This window comes from Pongo abelii, chromosome 21, assembly GCF_028885655.2.
Source record: "Pongo abelii isolate AG06213 chromosome 21, NHGRI_mPonAbe1-v2.0_pri, whole genome shotgun sequence".
Taxonomy (NCBI): Eukaryota; Metazoa; Chordata; class Mammalia; order Primates; family Hominidae; genus Pongo; species Pongo abelii.
The window spans coordinates 8,542,892-8,561,518 of NC_072006.2; the positions used below are offsets into that span (position 1 = coordinate 8,542,892).

Consider the following 18,627-nt stretch of genomic DNA (forward strand, 5'->3'; position numbering starts at 1 on the left):
GGATTACACGCATGACCCACCACACCCAGCCTTCTTTGTGAATTACTGCTTCTAAGAAGAATCAAGACTTTTTGTTTGCTTTTTTTTCCTTTTCTTCAGTATAGTTTAAACTTTCTTTTCTGGCATGCTTAAATCCTTTGAGGTGGTAGCAAAGACATCAGAGCAATGACCCAGGGGCCAGAGCAAGCAGAAACATGAAGCCATGTAAAGGACTTTTTAAAAACAGCTTTAGGCTAGGTGCAGTGGCTCACACCTGTAATCCCAGCATTTTAAGAGGCCAAGGCGTCTGGATTGCCTGAGGTCAGGAGTTCGAGACCAGCCTGGTCAACATGGTGAAACCCCCGTCTCTACTAAAAATACAAAAAAATTAGCCAGGCCTGGTGGTGTGTGCCTGTAATCCCAGCTACTCGGGAGGTGAGGTATAAGAATTGCTTGAACCCGCGAGGCGGAGGTTACAGGGAGCTGAGATCACGCCACTGTACTCCAGCCACTGTACTCCAGAGTGACTCTCAAAAAATAAAATAAAATAAAAAATAAAAATAAAAACAGCTTTAATGAGATATAATTCACATATTATAAATTATATATTAACCCATTTAAAGTGTACAATTCAATGGTTTTTTAGAATATTCACAGACATGTGCAACCGTTACCACAGTCAATTTTAGAACATTTTTATCACCTTCAGAAAAAACCACAAATCCTTTAGCTATTACCTTCCCTGTACTCCCATCCTCCCTACCCCAGCCCTAAGCAACCACTAATCTATGTTTTATCTCTATAGATTTCTCTATTGTGGACATTCATATGAATAGAATCATATAGTATGTGATTTTTTTGTGTGACTGGCTTCTTTCACTTAGATTTGTTTTCAGGGTTGATCCATGTTGTAGCGTGTATCAGCACTTCAATTCTTTCTATGGCCAAATAAAATAATATGCTCCATGCTGTCATTCAGGGACCCAAGCAGATATTAAAATAGATACTGTGCCAGCTTCAACATGTGGATTCCAAGGTCTCCTGGAGCATCAGTATCTAGCAGACAGAAAGAGAAAGAGCCTGGAAGACTATGTGGAGAAAAGGATTCTGTTTTGTTTTGCTTTGTGTCATTTGGTTTGTTTTGCCTTCTTGGTTTGCTTTGCTTTCTTTAATAGGCCAGACCTGGAAGGGGCACATAGTGCTTTTAGCCACTTTCTTTTTTTAAATTTTAACTAAAATTTATTAGATGTTTAATAAGTACATAATAGCTCAGTAAACATAAGGTTGTTTTTTTTTTTTTAATTTCCACAGGTTTTGGGGGAACATGTGGGATTTGGTTACGTGAGTGAGTTCTTTCGTGGTGATTTGTGAGATTTTGGTGCACCCATTACCCGAGCAGTATACACGGAACCCAATTTGTAGCCTTTTATTCCTCACCCTCTTCCCACCCTTTCCCCCCAATTCCCCAAAGTCCATTGTATCATTCTTATGGCTTTGCGTCCTCATAGCTTTGAGTCCTCATAGCTTAGCTCCCACTTATGAGTGAGAACATCCAATGTTTGCTTTTCAATTTCTGAGTTACTTCGCTTAAAATAATATTATCCAGTCCCATCCAAGGTTCTTTGAATGCCATTAACTCATTTCTTTTTATGGCTGGGTAGTATTCCATATATATATATATATCACAGTTTCTTTATCTGCTCGTTGATTGATGGGCATTTGGGCTGGTTCTGTATTTTTGCAATTGCGAATTGTGCTGCTATAAACCTGTGTGCAAGTATCTTTTTTGTATAATGACTTCTTTTCCTCTGGGTAGATACCCAGTAGTGGGATTGCTGAATCAAATGGTAGTTCTACTTTTAGTTCTTTAAGGAATCTTCACACTGTTTTCCACAGTGGTTGTTCTAGTTTATATTCACACAGCAGTGTAGAAGTGTTCCCTTTTCACCACATCCATGCCAACATCTATTTTTTTTTTTTTGATTTTTTGATTATGGCCATTCTTGCAGGAATAAGCTGGTATCACATTGTGGTTTTGATTTGCATTTCCCACTTTCAGCCACTTTCTATTAGCCCCACCTAACTGCAAGGGGGCTGAGAAACAATCTATTTAGGTATCTGGAAGAAGATAACATGGACTTTGATGAGCATCCTGCACTCTCTGGTATAGTGGAATTATCATATGTTATTGCCATTTAACTTTAACTTTTCAGTTCAACAATAACTAGCATCTAAGTTGAGGAGGCAGTACAAGTTTGGCAAATGCCTGTGATTGTCTGATGTTTCCACTGGCTTCTTTACAGAGGCCAGTGTTTCTTGACTTTGGGTTTCTATCTCATCCTGAACAACAGCAGAACACAGTCAGCGAGACCAAGTATTAGGGAGCCTTGGAAGACAGAGAGGCTTTCTCTGACTCTCCAAGGCATCCAGAGATTAAATAATTTAATAACAAGCATTTTTGGAGCATCACTCTCAGTCCCTGCTCTCAGAGCCAGGGATACAACCACAAAAAACCAACCAAACAAACAAGCAAAGTCTCTGCCCTCTTGCAGCTGATTTTCTGCCAGGGAAGATAATAGTCAACTGATAAAAGGAGGTGTTTTTAAAAAGGGAAAGGGGAGGGAAGTGATAAAAATTAGTGTTATTTGATACAGGGTGGAGAAGTTCTATGATTACATTTGAGTAGACTGCTGTGGGAAGGGAGGGAGTTAGCCATGCAAATAAGCCTCAGGAAGGGAGTTCTGACAGAGGGAATGGCAAGCGCAAACGTGCTGAAGCAGGAACACACAGGTGTGCAAGGAAGACAGGGTAACTGGAGCAGAGTGAGTGGGGTGGGGAAAGGGGGGAATAATGAGGCAGAGAGGCAGCGCTCAGGCCAGGTTCAGGATTGGGAGTTGTGTTCTGTGTGAATGGGAGGCCCATGGAGGGTTCTGAGCAGAGGAGTGATATTGACTGACTTAAATTTCAGAAGTATCATTCTGGCTCATGTGTGGAGAATATGATATTGTAGAGATGGAGTGGGGAGAAGAGGCCAATTTAAATAAGCCACTTGAGAATTGATGATGACAGTGAAGAAAGAAGATGGTAGAGGGGGAAATGGTGATAGTGGTTGTGGTTGGTTTCTGGAGATATTCTGGAAACATTGCTGACAAGATTTTCTGTTGAAGGGCTTATCATGTGAATTTTAGTTTTTAAATAGCAAATGCAATAAAAGCATGTTTGTAAAGCTCTCCTGGGCCCATCTACGGACTAGCTATAGCTCTTCATCGGAGAAAGAAGCTGTGTTTTGATAGTCTCTTACATCTTCACTTGACCTTCTGCCTATTCACTTCCCTGTATCTTGAGGATCTGAAATAGCCTTTGCCAAAATTATGACAGTGAAAGAGATCTTACCTAACCAATTCCATCTTACCTTTAACCTCCAAACTGCCTTTGGTCATTCCTGGGTGTGAGCCAAGCTAACTTTGGGAGAAATGATAATAGCCCTTCCCAAAAACTAAACCACCTTTGTAAAACTAATGAAAGGGCACCAGGTTAGGAGGATGACAGGGGCCCAAATTCTGCTAAGATGTAGGTGTAGTTCAATGATAACCAGCCACAATTCTAGAGGTCACAAGATTTACAACTTCCCCAATGACTCCTGTAAATAACGTCACTATTGTAGAACATAAGATTGGCCTTTTGAGATGTCTTTTGAGGCCCACCTGTACCAGTGACTTCTCTGTGGTCCCCATCCAGAACTGGATTCAGTGCATAAAGACTGTTTTCCACACCCAGATGATTACATCCCCAACCAATCAGCAGCACCCATTCCCTACCCTCCTGCACACCAAACTATCCTTGAAAATCCCTAGCCTTGGAATTTTCAGGGAGGTTGATTTGAGTGATAATAAAACTCCAGTTTCCCATTTAGCCAGCTCTATGTATATTAAGCCCTTTTTCTATTGCAATTCCCCTGTCTTCATACATCTATCTGGGCAGAAGCTAAGATGAACCCATTGAGTGGTTACAGATTCACACTGGATAAGTTTTTCTTAAGCATCCCTTTGAACATATCACTGCCCAACTCAAATCTTCAGTTCTCAGGAACAACAGGATAAAATCAAACCACTTTGCACAAAATCTAAGATTCCTCACAGTCTGACCTAAAAATGTCACAGTGAGCTTGTTTCTCACTACTACCACACCTACACAAACATTGGTGACAAACTCTTCTACTCGCTGTTCCACAGATAGAATAGATCCTTTCCTATTTCCTTGTTTTTACTTAAATAGTTTTCATTGTCTCTTCTTTCCTGTTATCTCCAATATTACTCCTGCTTCAAGGCCGAACTAAGAATCTTTTTCCCCGAGACTCATCAGTATCACTGTGACCCACAGTGATGGTCCTCCCTCTGAACTTGTAGTTTCTTTTCTTCTTGGTTAGCAGTAATAAGACAGCCAAATGCCTAGGCAGGTGAAAAAGGGGTCCTCGGAGAATCTCCAACCTGCCCAAGTGTTTACATCAGATGCTTTTGTGCAGATGAGCGACTGGAGCCCGAAATGCGCACTGGGGGAAGTGGGTGGAGCCAGGAGGAACTTGTCCCTTACAAAGTGTAGGAGCCTGCTCTCTTCAGCTCGTGTGGTGACCCAGGAAACAATCTAGGAGGTGGTGGGGGCTGGCTAGCAGGAACTCCATCTCGCTTTGCTGAGTTTATTTTTCCCTTTTGGCCCAGTAAAACCCGGCTCTACTCACCCTTCAATGTGTCCATGTGCCTATATTTTCCTGGTCATGTGACAAGAACTTGGGTTTTAGCTGAACTAAGGAGCAAAATTCTGCAACAGTAGCTCACTGCTCGGCATTCTCTAAAGCTTACCTCCTAGTACATCACATATTTCATGTTTCATCTACTCAATTATTTATAGACACTTTGTAAACTTTTAGGTATATTTCTCATGTAAAATAGGCTGCCTTGAATCAAGGGAAACTTAATGAATATGTGAGTTTCTTTATTTTGGGGAAACCTCTTGTTCCCTTAAAGGAAGGAACGTGTTTCACAAGAGAAACTAAAAAGGACAGAGCCTTTGAGGAAACAAAGTTTGAATTTATCTTGCTACACATTTGATTGTAATTTATTTGTGGCTAATGTATGCTTTTTATTCCTAGAGACACTTCCAAAGTAGGACCCAGTCCTATGGTACTATGCTTGAAGGCAAAAACAAACAAACCCACAAACAAAAACAGTGCTGGGAGGCAGAAAACCGTTTTTTCTTTTTTCTTTTCTTTTCTTTTTTTTTTTTGAGAGGGAGTTTTTCTCTGTTGCCCAGGCTGGAGAGCAGTGGTATGATTTCAGCTCACTGCAACCTCCACCTCCTGGGTTCAAGCGATTCTCTTGCCTCAGCTACCTGAGTAGCTGGGATTACAGGTGCGCACCACCATACCTGGCTAATTTTTGTATTTTTAGTAGAGATGGGGTTTCACCATGTTGGTCAGGTTCGTCTCGAACCCCTGACCTTGTGATCTGCCCACCTCGGCCTCCCAAAGTGTTGGGATTACAGGCATGAGCCACTGCGCACGGTCCAGAAAACCTTTTTAATAGCTTCTAGTTTAAAAGAGTCTGTCAGTCTGCTAAGGCTAGACTTTGACTTAAGAGTTTTTACATTGTTTTGTTTTGATGAAAATTAGTTTTATTCTCAAAACAACACACAATTTAACTTTTTAAACACAAGAAACTTTGAGTACATGTTAACATATAAACAGATATCTTATTCACAATCATCCATTCCAATTGCTCAAACCCCAAAATAAATGTTATAGATTATAACAATTTAATTGACATTCCTCACATCGTATTTTCTGTTTACCATTTATTAGCTGTGTCTAACTGTGAGCAAATTAATTAACCTCTCTGTGACTTAGTTTACCCCTCTATAAAATAGGGGTAATAAATTGCCTATCTCATTGGGATGTTTTGAGGATCAAATGAGTTAATACATGTGAAGAGCCTTGGACACTGCAAGCAGTCAATAAATATTAACTGTTATTATTATATTAACTATATATGTTTTCTGTTTAAATACATTTTTCTGTTTTTCTGTTTCAGATTCTAACATACTAGAATCTGGGACCTCTGGCTATTTAATTTGCTGTTTGTCAATAAATGCAGGTGTTCTGAGCCTTGGAAATCAGTAAACATTATTTGTTTTATTGAAATATAGTGGGTTTTTTCTTTTTGGTTTGTTTGCTTGTTTTTTTTGTTTTTTGTTTTTTTTTTTGAGATGGAGTCTCACCCCATCGCCCAGGCTGGAGTGCAATGGCGCAATCTCAGCTCACTGCAACCTCCACCTCCTGGGTTCAAGTGATTCTCCTGCCTCAGCCTCCTGAGTAGCTGGGATTACAGGCGCGTGCTACCATGCCCAGCTAATTTTTTGTATCTTTAGTAGAGATGGGGTTTCACCATGTTGGCCGGGCTGGTCTTGAACCCCTGACCTTGTGATCCACTCACCTTGGCCTCCCAAAACGCTGGGATTACAGGCGTGAGTCACCACGCCTGGCCAAAATATAGTGTTTTTTAATCTCTTAAGCAGAATATCTTAAAAATGTTTTATTAGTAGAAAATACTTATATGTCATACATTTTCTGAACTAATTTCTTTCAAAGACACTGAACAGCAATTTTAGCATATCTTAGGCCCCTGTGGCTGCCTAGGCTGTATTTGATGCTAAATATTTCAGCCCCCAAATCCCATACTTATTCTTTAATAGAATTTCAATAGCAGCAACATGACTGATGCTAATGGGACTATTTTAATAGCCTCCACAAATAGTTTTTTGAGAGGCAACAGGTCTAAAATAGTCATGGAATGAAACACTCTTCTTCTTTTTTTTTTTGAGACAGAGTTTTGTTCTTGTTGCCCAGGCTGGAGAGCAATGGCATGGTCTCAGCTCACTGCACCTCCACCTCCCAAGTTCAAGCAATTCTCATGCCTCAGCCTCCCAAGTAGCTAGGATTACAGACACGCACCACCATGCCAGGCTAATTTTTGTGTTTTTAGTAGAGACGGGGTTTCGCCATGTTGGCCAGGCTGGTCCCAAACTCCTGGCCTCAGGTGATCCACCTGCCTCGGCCTCCTAAAGTGCTGGGATTACAGGAGTGAGCCACCGTGCCCGGCCAACACCCCTATTCTTTAAGAGTTATACAAAAAGCACTGATTCACTCATTCAATACATTTATGCTAGGCATTCACTAGGAATTGAAGGTATAGTGACACATAAGACAGAAGCATTTTCTGATTGTATGGAGCTTCCATTTGTCTGTAAGAAATACAACAACCAGTAAACAAATAAATGAACAAGTTAGTATCAGATACCCATACATGCTGTGAAGAGAATAAAGCAAGAAAATGTAAAAAGTCAAATATGGGGTGAAGAGGGGTTGGTGCATAATTTTGATTGGGTGTCCAAGAAAAGCCTTACAGAAGAGGAGACTTTGGAGCCAATAATTTAATGACAAAAAATCAGTTCTGCAAAGATATGAAGGCAGAGCATTCTAGGCAGAAAGGACAGCAACTATGAATGCCCTAAAGTGGGAACAAACTTGTGTGTTCCAGGAATGGAAATAACTCCCAAGTGGCTGAAGGAGTGTGAGCCAAGGAGAGAATTATCAAAGAGAACGACACAGAGAGAAGTAGGGGGTGATATCATACAGGGACACGGTAAGGAGGTGGCATTTTATCTGAAGGACAAGAGGAAGATATTGCGGTCCTAGGTGACAAGCTCTGATTGATGTTTTAGAAGAAAAGACTATTCTGGCTGACATGTGAGGAACAGATTATACAGCATTATAAGTGGGAGCAGGGGCCGGGCGTGGTGGCTCATGCCTATAATCCCAGCACTTTGGGAGGCCGAAGTGGGTGAATCACCTGAGGTTAGGAGTTCAAGACCAGCCTGGCCAACATAGCAAAACCCTGGTGGCAGGCACCTGTAATCCCAGCTACTTGGGAGGCTGAGGCAGGAAAATCGCTTGAACCTGGGAGGCGGAGGTTGCAGTGAGCCAAGGTCTCACCACTGCACTCCAGCATGGGTGACAGAGCGAGACTCCATCTCAAAAAGAAAAAGAGCGGGAGCAGGAAGAACAGTTTGGAGACTATTGCAGTCAACTAGGTGAAGGATGATGTGACTCAGCTGAGTGTAGAAGCAATGGAGATAAATTATATGGGCAGACTTAGGCTATGTTTTAGAAGTTTAACAGTACTGACTCCGTGTTAGAGAAAAGCTAGCTTGCTTGCTTGAATATAATTATTGTTTTGCTTCAGTCTGGAGATTATTCACTAAAACAGCCTTGAGAAAACAGGACCTTCAACAGAAATAAAAGACACAGACCAACAACTCTGGGAACGAGCTGACTGGCCTCACAAGAACAGGTTGACGGCCCCTGCAGAAGGTCACAGGCATTGACCTAGAAAGCAATGATTAACTGCCTGCCTGAGACTGTGCACATTTCACAAGAACGTTTAGATATACTTCCCCTCATTACTCTTAAAAACACCTGATCTAGAGGGGCAATTTGTAAGGGTCATCTTTGAATGCTAATTCACTGTCTTTCCCGGGTTTCTGGCTTCTTGAATAAAGCTAACTTTCCTTTCATCAAAGCTCTTTTCCTGAGTTTTTGTCTTTCAAGTGATGAGTGGCCCGGTTACAGAAGTGGTGCAAATAGAAATGGAGATGGACTGAATACAGAGGTAAGAGAAAGGACAAAGTCAAAGATAACTTCTTGTTTTGGAGTGAGACCAGCTGAGTGATTGGAGATTCCAGTTATAGGGATGGAGAAGACTGGGGACAGATGAGATTTTTGGAGGGAATCAAAGTCTCCCCCCAACCCCCTAACATGCAAACCTGTATATGTGGTAATATCTTCAAATTGGATGCCCATATATGAAACATTAAATGTATTTGTCTAAGAGTAAAGAATGAGTCATGTTTAATACGGAATGGGAAGTGAGCATCATCCCTCACAAATGATAGATAGGTGGGAAGTAAAAGAACTGGAAGGTGAGAATTCTTTGCCTGCCAGTGACTTACTTTTCCTAGGGCTCAACAATCAAAGACATTTCTTGTTTTCCTTAACAATCTATGTCCTTTTTTTCTTTCCTGGCTCATATTCCCCAAAATAGTCACTGTTCCTTGGCACTGTGTAATACATTAAATTCTGCTGATAAAGCTCTTGGGAAAAAGAGGAAATGAAAAGTAAGAGCTTATAGAAGGCATCAGTGAGGACAGTAACAGTAGCAAACCAAGACTATCTGGTCACCTTCTCACCAGTGGTCTTTGTCTAGGTAAATGAATGAGATGCTATCGAGATATAATGTGGCAGAGAACACAGGCTGCTGCCATTGGTTTGATAAAAGGGAGAAATGAATTTCTACTTTTCCCACTACGTATAGATGCACATTCCATATACTATGTTTAAACCACTATATTCCTAAAGAGTATGAACACTAGTGCCCCAGACACTAGTGAAGAAAGTCAAGAGGAAGTGAAAAACAAAGAAAATGAGTTTTTCTATAAGAAAACTAGGTTTTCCTAGGTCATTGGTTCTTAAAGTATGGTCCCTGAAATCTGTTAGACGTGCAAATTATCTGCTCCACCTGAGGTCTACAGAACCAGAAATTCTGGGAGTAAGTCCAGCAATCTGTGATTTAACAAGTCCTCCAGGTGATTATGATGCATGCTAAAGTTTAAGAACCCCTGTCCTAGGTAAGAGTGGAAGAAGGTTATTAGCACATGAGAGTGAAATTGAAGTCCAACATTAAATAATATGAAAATTTAACATCAGTCATAATACAGTGAAGATATGTGTACATATAGCAAAGACTCACATAGAAGCAGATGTTTTAATTATGGTTTCTCATCAGAAATTGAAAATATGTCAGATTATTAGCTTTCTAGGTCTTAAATAAATGCATGTATGTTTGAAAAAAATGGGGGCTGGCAATTTTAAACTTTAAAATTTACGGTTTTAGTAGTTTTTCCTCCCTTAAAATAAGAGCTTATTTATGAGATGTTCACATTGAAGCAAAGCTGTTTTTGTTAATAGACTTGATGTCTTTTATTTTTTTCCTAGGCTTTTCAATTAAGAATATAAAACAATCTCAGGATACATTTTCCTAACACATCTAAGATTTTTTAAAACAAAGCAAATATGTTAGATGTAATAACCACCCCTAAGTGAAAAGAATATCCCTTGTAGAGAAGAAGTAACTCATTCAGTTACTTCAGCAAATTATCAGTAAAAATATTTCTTCCTCTTGGCAAAGCCATTGCTTATTATTTTATTGTGTATTTGCACATCCACCTTCTAATATCACCAAATAAGAAAGGTAGACAGCTTCCTAAGGGTAAATTGTGAAATACAGGGAAATGGTAAAGTAACAAATAAAAAGGAAAAAAGTGGCATGAGTGATATTAATAATACAGTGCTAACATAAGATTTATATCAACTGCTAATGCTTTCTGAAATTCAGAGAACATTAACAACTGATACATACTGGAGTCTGTATTTATATTCTGTATTTACATGCAAGGAGCAGAAAATTATAGTTAAACATATAGCCATGTCAACTTTTCATGGTACAGGGAATACATGGATTATCAAAAGAACTCAGGGTTTTTGTTTTTTTTCATTACTTTCAGCACTTCTTTTCTCTTAACTTTACTAGAGCTACTGATAGTTTCTGTTCATTCCTTGATACAAGGATTGCTAAATGACATTCATTCATTCACAAATATTTAGCAAGCACTTATTAAATTGTAGTGACTAATCAAGAGATATTTGTGTCTCTGAAAACTACACAAAAAGTAAAGAGTTCAGTTTTCTTTGGGGGAGTCAAATGGGGAGTTAAGTAATGAGCAAGTTTGTAGACACATGATTACATGCAACAAGAAAGCAGATGAAGACCCAGTAGTCTGGGAGAGGAGTTAGAAAATGAGGGATGTGCTATTTTAGATTGGTGATGAAAAAAAATTCACCAATTTTTATGGACTTAGAATGGGGGTGTGCATGCTGATTGGTCCGTGGGTGGGCTTGGAAAAAGCACCATTCAATTGGTTAAAAGGCATCATCCTGAAGGAACCAATTAAGAGAGAGAGAGAGAGTAAGATGGGGGTAGAATTTTCATTCCCGGTGTGGACTCCATCCAGAAATGGCAGCTCGGTTTTCAGGCTTTAAACTCTCTTTGGCTTGAAGGTCAGGTATCACTGGGGACCTGTCCCTGTCTGCCTAGGAATTTGTCTGTCTTCTGTTACTATCAGTACAAAGGCCCTGAGGTAGATAGACTTGGGTACTCCAGAGATAGCATGGAGGCCAGTGTGACTGGAATAGGGTGAGTAATGGGGAGTATGGTCAGAGCTCAGAGAAAGAGCAAATGCCAGTCATGTAAGGCCCCATGGGACGTGATGAAGAGTTTAGATTTTATCATAAGTGTAATGGAATACATACCGTGAGGTGAATAGCCTGCAATAGAGCAAAAATGCAGGAGATCAGGGAGTTGGCTACCACAGAGTCCAGATAGGTGAGCTGGTGGAGTAGTTAAAAGGGATTGGATTCTGGATATTTGAAAGACCAAGATAACTGGGATATTGTGTATGAGAGAAAGAAGCAGCGGGTGAGCTTAAGATTTTTGTTCTAAGCATCTGGTGGATGAAGGAGCCATTTACTGGCCTAGGAGACATCAGGAAAGGAACAGATTTGGAGTTCAGAAAAATCAAGAGTTCAATAGTCAACATGTCAAGTCTCAGATCCATTTTACACATCCCAGTAGACATGTGCTTGAAGTAGTTTGTGTCTGGGATTGAGGCAGTGCAAGTTATAGCTGCTGGTAGGTTCATAGAGTTGTTGATGGGTGGATATAGAATTGCTCTTCAAACTGTTTCCTTTTTTTCAGTGTGAAAAATACAAAGCATTTTGCTAAATGCATTATGATGGTGATTTCTGAAATTGGAGAACAAACAAAACCTAGGAAGGTCATCAGCTGAAATGTGTTGGAATTCTGGGAAGAAGGGAGAAGATATGAAACAGTGATCTTAGAGAGGTGGAATAATAAAGGAATAATAAATTTGACTAGGGAGATGTTCATGTTTGCTGGGAAACACTGAAGGCCTCCTTAGTCTGTGGTCATGAAATTAAAATGAGACTGGTTGCCTGATTCTCTTTATTCCCAGCCATGGGAGAATATTCAGCCACCCAGAAGGAGGAATTGAGTAGATGGAGAACTACATTTCATCAGGGTTAAGGTTTTACCAATAAATGAAATGGAGTGCAAGGGGAGTAACTAAATGGAAGATCTATATAAGGAAGTGATTACACAGCACCCTGCAATGATATCTGCAATTCCCAAATCCAAAAAAGATCTAAACACTGAAAGCTTTTTCATTAGTTTGGTGCTCAAAATCAGTTGGTGTGAAAACTTGACCTGACCTTATGTTAGGTTAATTCTGTTCTTTATCCCATTTAGTGGGATATTCTTATGTTTTTCTGCATAAATATTAACGAAAACAATGTATTTCCTGAATCTCTACTTGGGGTATTCTATAATATGTGAGGGGTGTGTGTATGTTTCTCTCTCCCTTTCTCTCTCTCTTTTACATTTGACATTATTTTACATTATTACACACTATGTACATTTTAATATATACATATATATATATTTTTTACATTTCTAAAAGTTTTTTAAGACTTTGAATTCTGCCTTGCACTCTTCCAAAAAATTGCAGAGGAGGGAACACTTTCAAACTTATTCTATGAGGTCAGCATTACCCCAATACCAAAGCTAGACAAGGACACTACCAGGAAAGAAAACTATAGACCAATATCTCTGATAAATACTGATGCAAAAATCTTCAAAATATTAGCAAACTGAATTCAGCAGCATATTAAAAAATTATTTACCATGACCAAGTGGGATTTTTTTCTGATATGCAAGGATGGTTCAACACATGGAAATTATGTAATATGTCACATTAACAAAATGAAAGAGGAAAACAGCACATGATTATCTCAACTGATGTAGAAAAAGAATTTGACAAAATTTGACATGCTTTTGTGATAAAAAGCATTCAACAAACAAAGAATAGAAGGAAATTACCTCAACATAATAAATAAAGACCATATATGAAGGTTTACATACTCCATGTTTAGTATCATACTCAATGGTTAAAGTTAATATCATACCCAACAGTTAAAGACCGAAAGCTTTTCCTTTGAGATCAGTAACAAAGCAAGGATACCCACTGTTACTGCTTTCATTCAACATAGTACTGAAAGTCCTAGCCACAGCAATTAGGAAATAAATTTATCTAGGGAAAAGTTATTAAAAAAAAAGTTATCCAAATTGGAAAAGAAGAAGTAAAATTATCTGTTCACAGAAGATATAATCTCATATGTAGAAATCCCTAGAGATTCTACACAAAAAAACTGCTACATATAAACAAAGTTTAAACAAAAGTTGCAGAATACAAAATCAATACAAAATAGTTGTGTTTCTATATACTACAAATGAAGAAGCCAATAAGGAAATTGAGAAAACAATTCCATTTAAAATAGCATAAAAAAGAATAAAGTACTTATAAAGAAACTTAGTCAAGAAGACAAAAGACAAACAAAAAGACAAAAGACTTATTAAAAAAACTATAAAACTTGCTGAAAGAAATTAAAGATGACACTAACAAATGGAAATGATGATGGTGGTGGCCCACCTGGAGCAGCCACTACAGAAATGCCAGCTGCAGCAGGGGAAGCACGCTCAGGGCTGTGTGCTCCGCAGAGCCAGTGGAAGCTGGGAACAGGAGGGAGCCACAACCCATTCCGAGGTGGCCAGGTGGGAGCCCCACCTTCCTGGGCACAGCTGTAGCCGCCCAGCTGCAGCTGCAGACCCAGGCATCCCTGTGCTCTCAAGGCGAGAAACCCTCCCATCTCCCAGGCTTGGAAATGCCTGCTCCCACTGCCTGGCCTCTCCCAGCACCTGGTACCTGCTGTGATTTTGGAGCAAAATTGAGGTGGAGCCTGGGCACTGTCGCAACCCAGCTGGTGTATGTGCACTTAGGGTGGTGCTGACATGCCAGCCCCCTGCTGCCTCAGCCCCCTCTGGACTTTGGGCACTGACGAGCATGGGAGGGAGGCTGAGGGGGTACTGAGGCTAGCTCAATGCAGGCCTGCAGGTGCCACTCCACGTGAACAGCCTGGGGACCATGGATGACATGTAGATGGCAGCAGGAGGCAGACAGGCTCCTGGGTAGAAAGGGGCAGGTCCCCATTGAAACCCCACCTTCAAGCCAGGAAGGACCTGAAGCCTGGGGTCCAGGATCCATTCCAGGTGGAGTCTGCAGCTGGGAGTGAGAACTTATGGTGATTTTTTTAGGCCAACCCATGGCCACCCATGGACCAATCACCATGCACTTCCTCTCTTCTGAGCCCATAAAAACCCCTGGACTCAGCTAGACTCCGGCAGACATCAAAACGACCTGCCTGCAGGTAGGAGCTACCCACTCCATATCTCCTCTCCACTGATGGCTACAGAGATGATGGGATGACCTGCCTGCAGATGGGAGCTACCCACTCTGGATCTCCTCTCCAGTGAGAGCTGCATTCATCAGGATCACCTGCCTGCGGAAAGGAGCTACCCATTTTGGGTCTACTGAAAGCTGTACTGTCGCTCAATGAAGCACCTCTTCGCCTTGCTCACCCTCCAATTGTCTGCGTATCTCATTCTTCCTGGAAGCAGGACAAGAACTTGGGACCCACTGAATGGTGGGACTGAAAGAGCTGTAACACAAAAAGGGCTAAAACATGCCCCCCACACTGCAGGCAATGAGAAGAAGAGAAGAGCTGCAGCCCTTTTAGGAGCCCAGACCTAGGGACTCCCTGAGCCAGGGCTATGACACCCTCTTTGGGGCACTGTGGTTTCTGGCATCTCCAAGCTTCTGGGCACCACTGTATTCCCTTCATCCAGACGCAGGTGCCCACAGCAAAAGCCACTTTGCAGTGCATCTGATCCAGCCACAGGTTTGCATGAAGCTGTTGCCTATGCCAGTGCCTGTAGCCGCCCACTCTGCCACAGCAGCCAGTATGCCTGGCTGTGCACAGTGACTGGACCCTGTGCTCACTCATGCACCCCTCGCCACTCCATACTTGGCTCGCCCTTGGCAGTTGTGGGGTCCAGGCTGGTAGCATGAGCCAAGTGCAGCCTGCCAGGCCAAGTGGCCAGAATGAGCACAGCAGGCCTGAGCAGAACTTGGACAAAGGTGCCACCAGACACAGAGGCTGGAAAAGTGACACTCCAAGGATCCTGTGACAGAAAGACACCTTGTGTTCATGGATTGGAAGTCTTAATATTGCTAAGATGTCAATACTATCCAATGCGATCTACAGATTTAACACAATCCCTATAAAAATCCCAATGGTTTTTTTTTTTCAGAAATAGAGATATTTTTTCTAAAATTCAAATGAAATCTCAAGGGACTCTGAATATCCAAAACAATCTTGAAAAAGAAGAATAAAGTTGGAGGTCTCAAATTTCTCAATATCAACACCTATTACAAAATTACAATAGTCAAAAGAGTGTGGCACAAAGATAGACATATAGACCAATGGGATAGAATAGAAACCCCAGAAATAAAGCTTCTCATATATGATCAAATTATATTAAAGAGTGCCAAGACCATTCAGTGGAGAAAGAAAGTCTTTTCAACAAAATGTGCTGGGAAAACTGGATAGCCATGTGCAAAAGGATGAAATTGGACCTTACCTTATTCCATATACAAAAGTTAACTCAAAATGTATCAAAGACCTAAATACAAGACACAAAACTATAAAATACTTAGAAGAAAACATAGGAGAAATTTTCATGACATTGGATTTGGTAATGATTTCTTGGCTATTGTTACTGAAACACTAGGGGTTTGGTCTGGGCCCTACTGCATGCCACACAGAAAGGCAATGCACAGAAAACCGATGATTGACACAACTAGTATTGCCAAGGAAGAAGGCTTTAATTAGGAGATGGGAGATCAGTCTCAAATCTATCTCCCTGACCAACTGAAACCGAGGGTTTATGTAGCAGAGAAGAAATGAACAGAACTCAGATAAAACAATGTAAGTTTCAAGCTTTAAGACCAGAAGGGTCAATTTCTATGTTTATCCAAAAAACTATCTATGGAACTATTGGGTCAGTTTTAGTATAATGCCAAAAGCCCAGGCAACAAAAATAAAAGTTGATAAATTAGACTACATCAAAATTTAAAACTCCTGTGTATGAAACGATACTATCCACAGAGTGAAGAGACAACCCACAGAATGGGAGAAAATATTTGCAAACTAGATAAGAAGTTAATATCCAGAATATATTTAAAAACTTCTACAACTCGCCAAATAATAAACTCAATTAAAAAATGAGCAAATGAATTGAATAGACATTTTTCCAAAGAAGATATGCAAATGGACATCAAGCCCATGGAAATATGCTCTGCATCACCAATCATTAGGAAAACAAAAATGAAAACCTCAATGAGCTACCACCTTACACCCCATTCGAATGGTTACTATAAAAACAAAACAACAGGCCAGGCGCGGTGGCTCACTGAGGCCTGTAATCCCAGCAATTTGGGAGGCGGAGGCAGGCAGATCACGAGGTCAGGAGATCGAGACCATCCTGGCTAACACTGTGAAACCTCGTCTCTACTAAAAATACAAAAAATTAGCCGGGCGTGGTGGCGGTGCCTGTAGTCCCAGCTACCGGGAGGCTGAGTCAGGAGAATGGCATGAACCCAGGAGGTGGAGCTTGCAGTGAGCCGAGATCGTGCCACTGCACTCCAGCCTGGGCAACAGAGCGAGACTCTGTCTCAAAACAAACAACAACAACAACAACAAAAAACAAACAAACAAAAAAATAAGTGCTGGAGACATTAGAACACTTGTGGACTATTGGTGGGCATGTAAAATGGTGCAGCCACTGTGGAAAACAAATGATGATCAGACAACAAATTAAAAATGGAATTACTTTATAATCCAGTATTTCCACTTTTGAGTATGTGCCCAAAAGAATTGAAAGCAGGGTACTGAAGAGGTATTTGTATGCCCATGTTAATAGCAGCATTATTTGCAGTAGCCAAAATGTGTAAGCAATCAGCATTCATTAATGAATGAATGAACTATGATTACACATTTCAGCTTTAAAAAGGAAGGAAATTCTGACACATGTATGGATTTTGAGGAGATTATGCCAAGTGAAATAAGTCAACTATTAAAAGAAAAATACTGTATGAACACTTAGATGAGGTACCTAAAGTAGTCAACTTCAGGGAGACAGAAAGTAGAATGTTGATTGCCAGGTGCTGGGGTGAGAGGGGAATAGAGAGGTTTTTGGTTTTTTTTGTTAATGATATAGAGTTTCAGTTTTACAAGATGAAGAGTCCTGGAGATTAGTAGCACAACGGTGTGAATGTAATTAACACTACTGAGCTGTACATTTAAAAATTGTTAAAATGCTAAATTTTATGTTATGTATATTTGACCACAATTTTTTAAAGCCTAATTTCTGAAACAGCTTTGTTCCCACAGGCTTTGGAAAAGATAATGTGGTCCTGTGGTGATGAGGTATCAACTCTCAGCCAAGTAATAAGGGAAATGAGCATGTGAGGGGAACAATGAGCAGTAAAAAGGGCAAATCGATTTGAGGTCCTGGTTGGATTGAAGCATTTATGGAACAACCTGGAAAGATATCAGTGGCCATCAGAGACTTGGATACCTGAAATCTTCATCTGGAACAGGCACAGTTTAGATTATGACCATGGGAGTGTTAAGGACGATGGGACTATTGGAAGCAAGAAGATGTAAGTAATGAAACTGAGCTGCTACGATTCATGAATACTGAAATCTCCAATGCAGACAGGAGCTCTCTGCTCTTGGGAGAGAAAGACCACGAGCTACGTTTCTATCTTCATCTCTTACTACTTTCCCAATAAGAATGTGGCAATAGGGAGGGAGAAGGATACCTACCACCCTATCCCGAACCAATATAAGTGGACTGTCAGAGAAAATGCTTGAAAGGGTTACAGGGGAAGAAGTCTTCAGGAGACAACTAGGTTTCAGTTAAGATGAAGGGAAAGGTAACATTTGGAGAAGTACGACCCTGAAGTTAGGTGATTAGAAAGAAAATATTGATTAGAGGCTGGGTGCAGTGGCTCACACCTGTAATCTCAGCACTTTGGGAGGCCGAGGCATGCGGATCACAAGGTCAGGAGATCGAGACCATCCTGGCTAACACGGTGAAACCATCTCTAGTAAAAATACAAAAAAATTAGCCGGGTGTGGTGGCGGGCACCTATAGTCCCAGCTACTCGGGAGGTTGAGGCAGGAGAATGGCGTGAACCCTGGAGGTGGAGCTTGCAGTGAGATGAGATCGCCCCACTGCACTCCAGCCTGGGCAACAGAGCGAGACTCCGTCTCAAAAAAAAAAAAAAAAAAAAGGAAAGAAAATACTGATTAGAAAGAAAATACGGTGTATTTGCTCACTCCTGTAATCCCAGCACTTTGGGAGGCTGAGGCAGATGGATCACGAGGTCAGGAGATCGAAACACAGTGAAACCCCGTCTCTACTAAAAATACAAAAAATTAGC

At 40.8% G+C, this 18,627-nt stretch overlaps 1 protein-coding gene across 12 annotated transcripts in view; it reads right to left on the reverse strand.

Moving 5' to 3' along the window:
• The window catches only part of SEL1L2 (SEL1L2 adaptor subunit of SYVN1 ubiquitin ligase), a 147,144-nt gene that overhangs the window by 83,741 nt on the left and 44,776 nt on the right, over positions 1-18,627 (reverse strand). The window lies entirely within an intron of this gene.